Here is a 12836-nt window from a genome sequence, read left to right on the forward strand (position 1 = left end):
GATCTGAAAATACAGATTACACAAGAGCCGGACTATAAACAGAGAGGGGGAGGAGGAGGAGGAGGTGTGAACACATCGTGCTCTGATCCTCCTCCTCTCCGCTGTAACGATGAGACGCCCACACACTCCTCTGCTCTCAGAGTGTGTGAATTCATGCACAGTATGAAACCTATACCACACACACTCACACACACATTGACAATGACCTTTACAGGCTGACAGCACACTGAGTCATCAGCATTATATAAGACATCAGCCCTTTGTGTGTGTGTGTGTGTGTGTGTGTGTGTGTGTGTGTGTGTGTGTGTGTATGTGTGTGTGTGTGTGTGTGTGTGTGTGTGTGTGTGTGTGTGTGTGTGTGTGTGTGTGTGTGTGTGTGTGTGTGTATGTGTGTGTGTGTGTGTGTGTGTGTGTGTGTGTGTGTGTGTGTGTGTGTGTGTGTGTGTGTGTGTGTGGAGGGGGGTCTTTTCTCTGCACAACAATCAACACAACGACCCGGATATTAAACCAGTTTCATCTGTAACTCATGAGGACGAGGTGTTCTGCACAAGACGACGATGTTACGTTAATAATCCATCTTTAATGTGAAGCAGAGAGTTTCTCCCATGATGCACTTCTGTGCCACCGCATGTCTTAGTAACAGACTTGTACAGACTTCAGGTTGTAAATGTCAAAGACTGAAGACTTCAAGTCAGATTTCAAGATGTAAGGAGACAAAAACGACGCTTGTGTGTTTGTTAGAATAGTAACTACAGGCCTCATTCAGTGTAATTTGCCTGATAGCTAACAATGGAAGCTAAGTGCTCCGCGGCGTGTGCGGTGGAATTTAGGGGTTTAACTGCGAACGTACAGACGATGGCGACCAGCTCTCTCAGAAAATGTAAACACAGACACTTTTAACTACATATGACGCATATCCACCCTTATCATATGTTAACACTTAACTTTTATACAGGGTACAATTATTTCTACGCATTTATTGGTGAATGAGGCCCAATGTCTTTTTACAAGAAACTGAACTACACTGCAACAACAACAACAAAAAAAACAGAAATCTTATCAAGTGTTTTTGTCTTTTTTCAGTCAAAAAAAGTCTCATTTCAAGTTATTTAGGACAAAAATCAGCTCTGAATTGCTTGTAATAAGATAAAAATAATCTGCCAATGGGGTAAAAAAATAAGTTTCTGGTCTATAGACTTGTTCCAATTTCAAGAAACGTGATGAGCACATTTTTTACCTCATCAGCAAATTTTTTTTAAATTGTTACAGGCGACTCAGATTTCATTTTTGTCTTTAAATATCTTAAAAATATCTTTAGATTTTTTTTTATTATTTTATTTTTTATTTTATTATTTTTTTGCAGTGCAACCTCTGGTCCAAACTTTGCCTAATACACTGTAAAAAAAAAATCAAATAAAATAATAATAAAAAAAAAAAAAAATCTTAATAATTTTTTCTGGTCTTATTTTCAGTAGAAAATGTCTTTTTAGACTTAATCTGGGCCACAATTACCTGACCAATCTAGAAAAATATCTTTTTTCAAGTTATTTAAAGACAAAATCCACTCTGCTGTTGTCTGTTCATCATAGCACAGCAGATTTTTGTTCTTGGGGCATCCATTTGCTAAATATTAGGATACAAATAGAATGAAATGAGACTTTTTTTTAACTTAAACTTGGTACATTTCCCTAACTATTCTGTTTCTGGAAATTTGTTTTCTAGTGTTTTAATTGAAAAATGAACATTTCCTTCATGTTTTGAAAAAACTTCTCAAGACTTTCTTATTTCTAGATTTTAAATTCTTAATTTTAGATTTCTTGTTGAGTAAAATGAACACGCTGCACAGACGGACAGTTTATCAGCTGTTACAGAGACGGTGGTGAAACGAACAAACTCTCTCTGAGGTTAGAAATGTACTCTGACAGAGCCTCTCCTGTTAGTCCTCGGGGGGTCCCTGACCTCAGCCCTGACCCTGGGGTAAACAGTTGTTGGGCTCCCTGACCCCCAGCTGTTGTGTCCTGTTTAAAGTGTGTATTCTGTGTGCCCCGACCTGAGGCCAAAACACCCGTTCTTACCTGGTCACAGTTAAACCAGTTAGTGGGTCGTAAATGAGCCGACGAGCTGAAAGCGGCCTGCTGAGATCAGAGAGACCTCAGAGCTGATAAAAGCAACAGCTCACTGACGGTTGGTCTCATTTTTACTCCACCTGAACACAAACTGAGGTGAACCAGGTAGTCCTACATGCCCACCTGGACCTAGACCTGTGTGTATCTTCTCTGGTGTCTGTTTCAGCTCCTGATGGACGTCTTTGTATCTGCAGCGTTCAGTCAACATGTGGTTGAGCTCAGAGGGACACAAAGAGCTGCTCGTTAAACCATTACACAAAGAAAAACACACACCAGCTTGGCTTTATGCAATCTGCACACTGTGTGTGTATGTATGTGTGTGTGTGTGTGTGCAGCAGTCAGGGAGTGACCTGTGTACCGTCTGCTCACTGGGTTACACCATGACCTGGATCAGTGTGTGCCTCCAACACATGAATAGTCTGATTTGCATGTTGGCGTTAGGTGCGTTGGGAGCTGCAGCACATTCTGTGGTTTCAGGCTGACGTCTGCTGCAGAGCAAAGAGGAGACAGGAGGAGCTAAACATGACGTCTCACAGCAGGAACCTCCTCAGGACTCCTCTACCTCTGCAAAGAATCAGAGTTTACCTGAGTGTTTGGCACCTTGGAGTGTAAACTGTTCCCTCTGGTGATCAGCTGACGGTCAGTTAATGAACAAAGGTTTGAAGAGAGTTCAGTTACGCAGGTGAACACATGGTGCCAGGAACTACTCATCAAGGAACAAACAGTTCCTACTGCCCCCTGTCAGCCTGAGCTCTCATGAAGATAAAACAAATCAATCAGTGAATAACACTTACTGCACTACACCTCCACACCAGCAGAGGGCAGTAACAAAGACATGAAGATAACAGAAGGAAATAGACAGGCCGCCACCTGTGGGACGTTAGCATGGAGGAGACTTAGCCCGTACTGGTTTTGATGGTGTTTCGTTGTAAATGGATTCATTGAATCAACACTAGGAAGGAGACGAGCTCCAGAGACAGAGAAGATTCAAAACCTCTCAAACATCCAGAAGCAGAAAGTTCCGGAATGTTTGGACTTTACAGAACATCAAAGGCAGGAAGCTCCCTGACTAGAAGAACACTTCAAAGAGAAACATTCTAGAATTGAATAGAACTTTATTGTCATTGTAACAAGTACAACAAAATCGAAGTCACAGCAGCAATCAAGAAAACAAAGTAAGAAAGTGTTTAGAAAGTGCAAAAAGCTCCATAAGAAAATAGATGCTGACAGCTTGTTCATCATTGTCCAGTCAGCCAGCCTCCACCTCCACAGGGTCCAGGACTGAGCTTCTTCAGCAGTCTGTTCAGTCTCTGTCTCCTGGATCCTGTATCCTAGCATGATGCTACTCTGCCCTCTGGTGTTCCCTCTGTTGCTGCGTTAGCACAGCTAGCTCGTCCATCTTATTGGAGATAGATCTTACGTTCCCAATAACGATGGATGGAAGGACAGGTCCATGTCGTCACTTCTTAGCTCACACCTGAGAACCAGCATGTCGTCCTCACCTCCTTCTCCTCACCTTGTGGGGAAACATCAGGCCTTGCACCAGTTAGCATTGCCATGCTACAGGCTGCTAACAGCTTATTTCACATGTAAACAAAGGAGCCATGGTTACATGTAGGATCTCCAGACAAACACAGGAGAAAAAGTAGTAAAAATATCACTGAAGACACAAAACGTTTGGTATCCACGACCAACAAATGAGCCACACAAAGTAATGATCCACTCCAAATACAAAGATGATGAAAAAGAGACTAAAAAATTACAAGAAATGGACAAAGACGAGATACCTGCTGCAAAAGGCAGCCATAGCCAACAGGGCGGCGCCTAGCAACTTTTAGAAGGTTAAGGAAGCCGTTTACACGGCAACAGTTTTAGGATGAAAAGCAAAAGTATTGTTGCACGGTAACAACATTTTAGCCGACTGAAAACACAAACTTTTGAAAATGGCCTCCAGAGTGGATTTTTCCCATCAAAGGCTGATGATGGCGCTCTGCTTCGTGCATACAACAGTCCAACAGTCCTGTTGTTACGCTTGTTGCGGACCACCATGTTGTGCTTGTGCTGCTCAATCTGAATCTGCTGACTGTCCCCAAAACACCAGATGATAGGCCCAAATCAGCCCAAGCCACTTCAGGTCAAGACAGTTATAGCGTCACCTTCAGGCATGCTTACTAAAGTGTTTTCAGTCCCTTAGCATTTCTGTGTAAATGCATATTTTTTGTCTGTGTTTTAGTGTTTTCGAATGAAACGGCATAGGAGATCCAGTGGACTGGAAACAGTCTGTGATGTCATCCATCTGTTTCCATAGACGAGTTTTAAAGCCTGTCGTTGATGGTCACCGTATTGGAAATGCCAACTCAATCTAGCTTACTTTGACTCAGAAAGAGGCTAAGAGGTTAGCCTTCTCGCTAACAGCCACAGACTAAAATCCTGTTTTGAACAACCGGTTTTTTGAATGGCTGTGTATGTGGTTTCTGCTATTTCTGCACACAGCCTCCAGTGGACACTCCAGGAACTGCAGTTTGTAACACTTCAGCTTATTATTCGTTAAGACAAAAGTTCCTGCCTGGTCTGAATCCAGGAGGACTCCAACTCACACAGACTGACTCAAAGTGACCTCACCAGAAACCTGGTCCTGTGCTCAAACCGTTAAAAACACGTCCCGCAGGAGAAGCAAAGCAAAAAATATGTTTTTCATACATGTGACCTCAGAATAACAGAGCTGTTAGATCCTGTCCTCAACCTGCTCCTGAAAGTCTGACTCAGAGTGTTTGACCCTGACGCTGCAGTATGTGTGAGCCTCTGATAACACGAGGAATGTGATAAAAAGATATCTGACATTTCCTCACTCCAGCTTTACCCTCCAGAGGACACAGCTCACTTCCTGTGGAGAGGAGACGTCACCTCAGGTTGAGGTCAGGTTCAGCAGACCTGCAGAGGGATCAGCGTTTGGTTCATACTCCTCATACTTCACATTCCTCCTCTGTCCGTGTGCTCTGTGCAGCTGCAGCAGCTGGTAGCATGTGTTCGCTGAACCAGCAGAACAACACGCTAATGATTTATCTACCCTGAGAACTTCACAAGAAGTGGAGCTGAACATGTCCAGGAGGTGGCGCTAGGGGGCAGATCACTAAGATCACTCAAAGAGTTTATGTGTAATATCACATTTTGTTTCCATCGAGCAGCAACCTCAAGTCTAAAAATATGAGACCTTAGTGTTACAAACTGCAGTTCCTGGAGTGTCCACTAGAGGCTGTGTGCATAAACAGCGGAAACCAGTTAACAGCCATTCAAAAAATTATCTTTACAGCAGAAATAAACAGGTTTACAGCCTGGTGCAGAACAGGATGGGGGAAGGGGGGACAACAAGCTCCTGGTTTTATTTCTGCAGAATCACTGAGTTCCTGCGCTGGGTGGGGTCTTTCTGTCCTCTGTGTTGATGTTCTCGTCGTCCCCTCGCTGTGTCCATGTAAGGACAGGAAGCTGCTGCTCACATTACTGGAATTGTTGCCCCGCAGGACGAGCTCGGCATTGTTTGAATTCTCTGGTAGGAGGAAGAGTCCGGTCTGAAGTCTCAGAGAGGAGGTGATGAAGAGGAAGGAGGGGGTCTGAGGTGTGTGTCTGTCAGAGCACAGGCTGCAGAGACGATGACACGATGTCTGGTTAGTCTGACGTTCCCGACCTGCTCAGACCCAGACCGGAGCTGGAACACATAATCCGACTGTTTCTGTGTTAATGTTCCTGCAACATGTGAAAGGAATGATCCAGAATGGAAACAGACTCTGGATCTGCAGCACCAGCCTCTGCATTCCAACCTGGAAACCAAACAGGAAGTCAGGCCGGCGGCCCCGTGTGTCTGCTCCCTGTTAGGACACGGTGTATCAGGACAGGCCATGAGACCGACATGTCTCTGTGGTTTCCTGCAGATGCTTCTGGTCTGGCGGCGCTGCAGCGCGAGTGCTGTCATCAGACAGGAATGTGGCTCCAACACCACCCAAAATAACTCGCTGCTCCACCTCAGGGAGGGAGACAAACGTCTGAAACCGGGAGACAGAGCGAGGAGGAGGAAGAGGAGGAGGAGGAGGTCATCAGGGGATACAGTTTTAGTGAAAACTCCAGGAAAGAAAAACAGAAACATTTTGAAAACAGGCGAGCAGGATGTTACAGTTTGAAGACGTTCATGAGCAGCGAAGCAGAACGAACATCCAACCTGTGCAGAAGTTACCGTCATCACTGAGCTCCGCCCGTAATGACATAAAGCTCTAACATCCTAATATGCAAATCACACACACACACACACACGGCGTGCCTCAGGTCAGAGGAGGTGAACCTGCAGGATTTTAAAGGTCGAGTCAACACAGACGGGACCAGAAAACAAAGTTTCACGTGAACTTAACCCAGAGTGACACGGAGTTGATTCAAGTTCAGACGATTCAGTCTGAGGGAAGTGAACTTCAGCAGCTCTGAGTTCACTGCTCACCAAAAACAAGACCCCAAACCCAGAGTTCACAGAGAACACAGTCTGTGCTTAGAGGGTTTAGATCTGATCAGTGCTTCTGTTTGCAGTCTGAGGGGTATAGACCAATCAGGTGCATGCATGCAAAACAGCAGGAGTTCTAGAATCAAGAAGTTCTAGAATCAAGGACGGAATTCTGTTCCTTGATCTCTGGATTCTACAAGGTCATTAATGCCTGAGAATAAGGACCACCCCTTATTTCTATAACATAAATATAAAAAAACATCCAAAAACAAAAATGAGGCCTGGCTAATCAATTGGAAACGGAAAAAACATAACAACACCAACAAAAACAGAAATGCAAACGCAGCAACACACCGGATGTTATCAGAAGTCAACTTTAGCGTTTTTTTTTTTAACCAACACAGAAAAGTCTCTTGTTGGTGTGGTCGTGTTTTCCTTTTGCAAAGTGTTTTTAAATTTGCAAATCATCTGACACCTGCCAGCCACCGTAGCACAGATAAAACAGACAGCGAGGACGGTCTGAATTTCACTGACAGATCATCTGAGTTCAGGCACAAACGCTCCAGATGAGCGACAGTACAAAGGTTCCCAGGTTGTCTTGGAACGTGATGTTCCCTGACCTCACCTGTGCACCCACCTCCAGGTGAGCAGGCTGTTCTGATGATCAGACAATTAGAGCTGCTAGAGTTTCAGGAACACACCTGTGTAATGAGCAGAGGAGCTTCAGGTGTGTCTGTCTCTGGATAAACATTTGAATACACAAAGGCGGAGTCAGACCTGAGGAGAGGGCTCACCTGGGGGCTCACCTGGAGGCTCACCTGGGGGGTCAGAGTGAAGTTTCTGAGGGGGAAGAATAAAATCTGCTGAGTTTCATTTCCTCTGCAAAACCAGAGTTTTTGTTTCTCAAACGTCACAGCTGAATGACGGGGTTAATTCTGATTGGCTGGCATAGGGTTGATGAAAGAAACACTGCCACCTATGGGTTTGGCATGTTTCGAGCCGCACTTATTGGCTGATTCACCTGGTTACATGCGGACTAAAGTTTTTGTACGCTGACTGTTTCAAACTAAAGTTCACCAAACCCCATTTTTCTTGTGCTGTAAATGTTTTTTTTTTATTTTCATGGTGTCAGGTAAGACATCGATGTGACCGGAGAACAAACTGACTCTACAGATCAGTGTTTCTGAAAACGTTAAAAAGACATCTCGACCTCAAGTCTATGTCCTGAGGCCTGTGGTCACCTGACCTCCCACTCACCTGAGTCCTTAGCTGTTACAGAGAGCGCTCTATTTAAAGGACAGGATCTATTTTTATCCCATTATAACTCAGAGCGACTCTTTTTTCCTGTGTTTGCTGAAGTTTGAACCAAGTCCAGGAGCAACTGACTAAACCGTCAGACAATTCAAAACAGAGAGAAAAGGAGGGAGGGAGGAATCTGCTGCTTTCTGCTGGATTTCAGAGGAAAAACTCTCCTCAGGAAAATAAATTTCCCCTCAGACGTCTGCCGACTGAAATCATTTCCTAACGGTCACAAACAGCTCGACCCCTCCTTCACGTTCGTCTGTGCACAAACACCCCGGACTCCCCTCTCCTCCCTCCCTCCCTCCCTCCCTCCCTCCCTCCTCGTCTCCTCCTCCCTGGGTTTGTTTGATTCCCGCTCACAGAGGGAAAACTTCCTCCTCAGCTGGACTCCCGCGTCAGGACAGAGGAGGAGAGATAAAGAAGCCAAAACAAGAGGGAGAGACAATGAAGGGAGGGATGGAGAGTAAAAATAACAGGATGAAGGAAAAGATGAAAACTGTTCGAGCAGAAAGTTCCAGATGTTTGCAGCTCCTGATTCATTTTGGATGATTCGTAACAAAGTTTAAACTCTGTTCTCCTAAAACTTTTAGAGCTTAAGCTGCTTCAAATTCACAGATACTCAAGGTTTAAACTCCACCAGGTCCATGTCCGGTCCGTCTCTGCTCCGGCAATCCAGATCCCTCCACAGCAGATACTGAGACTTCTCCTGAAACAACGAAACATCAATCAGCTCAGCGCGGATTGAGCAAGACAGGAAGTCAGGCCAGGGTGACCATTTTCTGAAAACCCCTAAAAGAGGACCCCCTACCCAGCCTCTTGGAGAAACTGCAACAATACCCAAAGATCCTCAAAGACCGCAAAGTAGCTTAACGTAACATAAATAATGCCTCACAACACGCTTAAAATCTAGAAATCTATTTCTCATGTGCAAAAATGTAAATAATGTCTGAAAATCTTAGTTCAACAAAAAGAAAACTTTTTTTTTCCATCCATTCTTGTTTTATTTGGCCTACAACTGTTGCTGTCAGGCAGTCGGAGCAGGTTTGATCTGAGAGAAGGAGCGACCTGGGCGTCATGACACGTGGCGTGCATGCTCAACACCTTGACAGATAGGTACATCAGATTAATCCCAGTGACCCAGTGCAGCAATTTATTATAAAAATCAATGGTCTGAAGAACAAGCTGAGCCAAACCTGAAAAAATTTAGGAAATTTTATAAAATCTTCCCCGGAAATAGTTTAAGACCAAACAGGAGGACACGCAGGGAAAAGAACAGGCATGGTCTGCATAAGGTGGTCTGTAGTGAAACAGCACCATTCCTTGCAGGACTTGGGCTCAGGTACTGAAGACTAGACCTGCACATTCAGTCATTCAACAAACAGGACCATTAGTCCTAACGTTCAGTTATGGAGCGGCAGCGTTAGCTGCATGCACGACTGCAAATAATCGTCCAGTTAACTAATTACTAGTGCTGTCAGGCGATTAAAAAAAATAATCTAATTAAGTACAGGATTTGTAATTAATTAATCTAATTAATCGCATTTTAATCACATATCTGCTTAAGGTCCCAAAATAAAGAATTTGAATTCCAGGACATTAAAATTACATTAAAAGACATTTAAAAATAAGTTGGGAATATATACAACACATTTTTAGGTACCCTGAGGCATAAGGAACAAATGAAAAAAGTTTTATGGTTCTATCTTTACAAAATCTACACAGTCCTGCACCTAAGATAAGCTGATTTGATTTTTAGGACGTTTTTTTGCTTCTGTTCACATTTTTACTCGATGTGGACTCAATTTTCACTGCAGTATGAACTTCTATACTTCTATGAGGTCAGGAGAACCAGGGCTAAAGGCTAAAAACTGTGAGGAACTATGTACAAAACACTTAATTCAAGTCTTGGATCAAAGAAAAGTGAAGTATTCTCAGTTTAACATGCTCTGAACACACAAACTGTTGCTGATTGGTGCAGAGCAGCCCCAAGCTGAAACATGACACCAGGAAGATGGAAGGAAATTTTCAAAGAATTCTTTAGAGTTAAATACAGGACATTTATTGATCATTCAGGGCTTGTTTGATGCAGTAAAGAGTGTAGAATTATCTGTTTTTTACAGAATTGAGAAAACGGTTAATTTTCTGCAGATTTTCAAAAAGGACGTGTGAATAAACGAGATGTGGACCCACTCGCGCTTCCCCACGGTTTAAAGCATGTATCTGACGTCAGGTGTGATACATTCAGGGACCGTCGGAAATTTGAAAATCTGAGGAGAACACCATTTTTTTTTATTGTAGGACAAACGGTTTGTAAATGCCAGACATTTGAAAATAAGTGCGTCTTTGAACACCTCGCGGGTTTGGGATCCAGATTAATCTCTGTTAATTTTTATAAGGCGTTAATTTGCGGTGTAATTAATTAATCTAATTAACGCGTTAAAATGACAGCCCTGATAATTACATCATGAAAGAGACACAGGTGCAGATAACGTCATAATCAAGGGAAACCTCCTGGAAAAACCGATCAAACAAAATCGAACCGCGCGTGTCTACCACTTAATAACAGTAACAAACCTGGCCAGCAGTAGCGGTGTGACTGAGAGAAGATCAAGAAAAACGTTTTTTCAGAGGAAAAAACTGAGATTTTACTGCAAGAAAACACAATCAGCTGTTTTCAGTGAGTCAATCAGGTAGACAAAGAGAAAGAGAAAGTTTGGCGATCTTAAACATAGTAAATGTGTGTGGTGTTTCTGAGCACACAGTAGAAAACCTCAATAAAAAAATCAGTAATATGAAAACTGCTTTGAGGAACAAGTGCTGCAGCAATGCCCCGGTAGTTTGATGAATAACTCTTAAAGCAGTTTATGAACTCCAACATGTCTTTACACACATCATGAAGGACCCAGGCGTATAAAAGCAAAAACTGTGCCGGTTTGTCTCCCTTATCTCATCTGTTTACTGACAAAATGTGTCTCCTGAATCTAAATTAACTGTACAGCTACACATCACCACCTTTCCAAAGGAGTGTCCACTGTCTTCAGCTAAATCTGTCCAAAACTGAGCTCATTGTCCTTCCTGCTTGTCCCTCGGTTCGACTACAGATCAATGTCCTGCTTGATTCCAAGTTTCTGGCAAACTCTGCCAGAAATCTGGGTGTAATGATTGATAACCAGCTGACCTTTAAGGCTCACGTGGCCTCGATTGCTCGATCTTGTGGATCTGCCCTCTATAACATCAGGAGGATCTGACCCTACCTGAGACAGCAGGCCACGCAGCTTCTGGTACAGGCCCTTATGATATCACGCATCGACTACTGCAACTCCTTCCTTGTGTGTACATTCAAACCTCTGCAGATTACCCAGAATGCAGCAGCACGTCTGGTCTTTAACCAGCCCAAAACAGCACACGTCACCCAGCTCGACTCAAATTCAAAGCTCTTCTTCTGGCTTACAAAACAGGGACAGAACAGCTCCTTACTACCTGGGGTCTCTCATCCAGGTCTACACTTCTTCTGGTCTTCTACGCTCTGCTTGTGAAAGACGCCTGGTGCTCCCAGTCCAGCGCGGCTCCAAATCTCTAGCCAGACTCTTCTCCTCTGTTGATCCCAAATGGTGAATGAATTACCAAACTCTATACGATCCACAGAGTCCCTTTCTACTTTAAGAGATGTCTGAAGACTCATCTGTTCAGGGAACATTTAGACCCTTAATCTGAGCCTTCTCCTCTTTGTCCTCAGGGGGAGAAGGAGTCAGAAGGTCGAGGACTCAGCTCTTATGATTTTTCAGCACTACTTCTGAATTTTGTTGAAGATTGAGGTATACTGTTGCAGCAATTAATTGTTGTTTGTTGGCTTGTTGATTATTGTGCAGCCGAATAACTTGACGCACTGTTGTCGCACTAACTAGGTTTTCCTTCTGTCTAAATTCTTGCTTCTGTTGTACGTCCCTTTGGACAAATTAAACTGAAAACTGTCTTTGCATATTTCGTCGCTGTAATCCTGTCGTTAGCGCCTGTAATGATGGGGTCTACCTCCATTAAACTTAACGCTCTTTTGACCCTTTAACCTGGCTCACTAATACCACCAATCAAATTTTTTTTTTTTTGTACAAACGATCCGTTTTCTTCACCAATGGCTGGTCATGCATACAGGACTTAACCCGAACTTAACCCTTATTTTTCCTTTGGTGACTTGGACTCAACTCAGTGTTTTTAGTGACTCAGGCGTGATTTGTACTTGAACACCGAGGACTTGAGGCTCTGCTCTGTGGTGACTGGACTACAACACTGGGCCACCCTTAGTCAGGCTCATAAGTCATATTAAAATATCTGAAGATTAAAACTCAAAACTAGACTCAGATCTAAATCAGAAACACACACACACACAACTTTCACAGACTCATTAAACTTAAACCAAACCAAAACAGGAAGGTGGTGCCAACCAATCAAATCAGTTCGTTTGGATTCATAAATCAATAACGAAAAAAATTGAGACAGCATCAGGTGAGTCCTTGATCTCAGATTTCTAGCGCCCCCGCAGACCTGGTCCTCCTCTGTGGCCTCCTGGTTCAGATACGTACTCTGGGTCCCCTCATTAGACCTTGACCTGTTTACTGAGTCAGCAGAGGAGGAGGAGGAGGACGAGGACTGATGATGATGGGAGTAGGAGGTCAGGGCTCAGCAGGAGGTCACAGCAGGAGACACAGTGTGGGAACACAACACACACACACACACAGACGCACACACACAGTCAGACGTGTGAAGTCTGGTTTCTGGATCGCGATGCGTTCAGGTGCTGTTCGTAGCCGTGAGTTTTCACACTTTTTACGCGCGTGAGTGTTTCTTCCCTCGCTGCTCTCGCCCTCCTGCTGCTCGCCGCTCCAGCCTCCAGAAACACCAGACAGGACCATAACAGAGCCGACCTCACAAGA

The sequence above is a fragment of the Halichoeres trimaculatus genome, unplaced genomic scaffold (genome assembly GCF_033239565.1).
Source record: "Halichoeres trimaculatus isolate MK-OKI-2021-1 unplaced genomic scaffold, fHalTri1.1 fHalTri1_scaffold_4, whole genome shotgun sequence".
Taxonomy (NCBI): domain Eukaryota; kingdom Metazoa; phylum Chordata; class Actinopteri; order Labriformes; family Labridae; genus Halichoeres; species Halichoeres trimaculatus.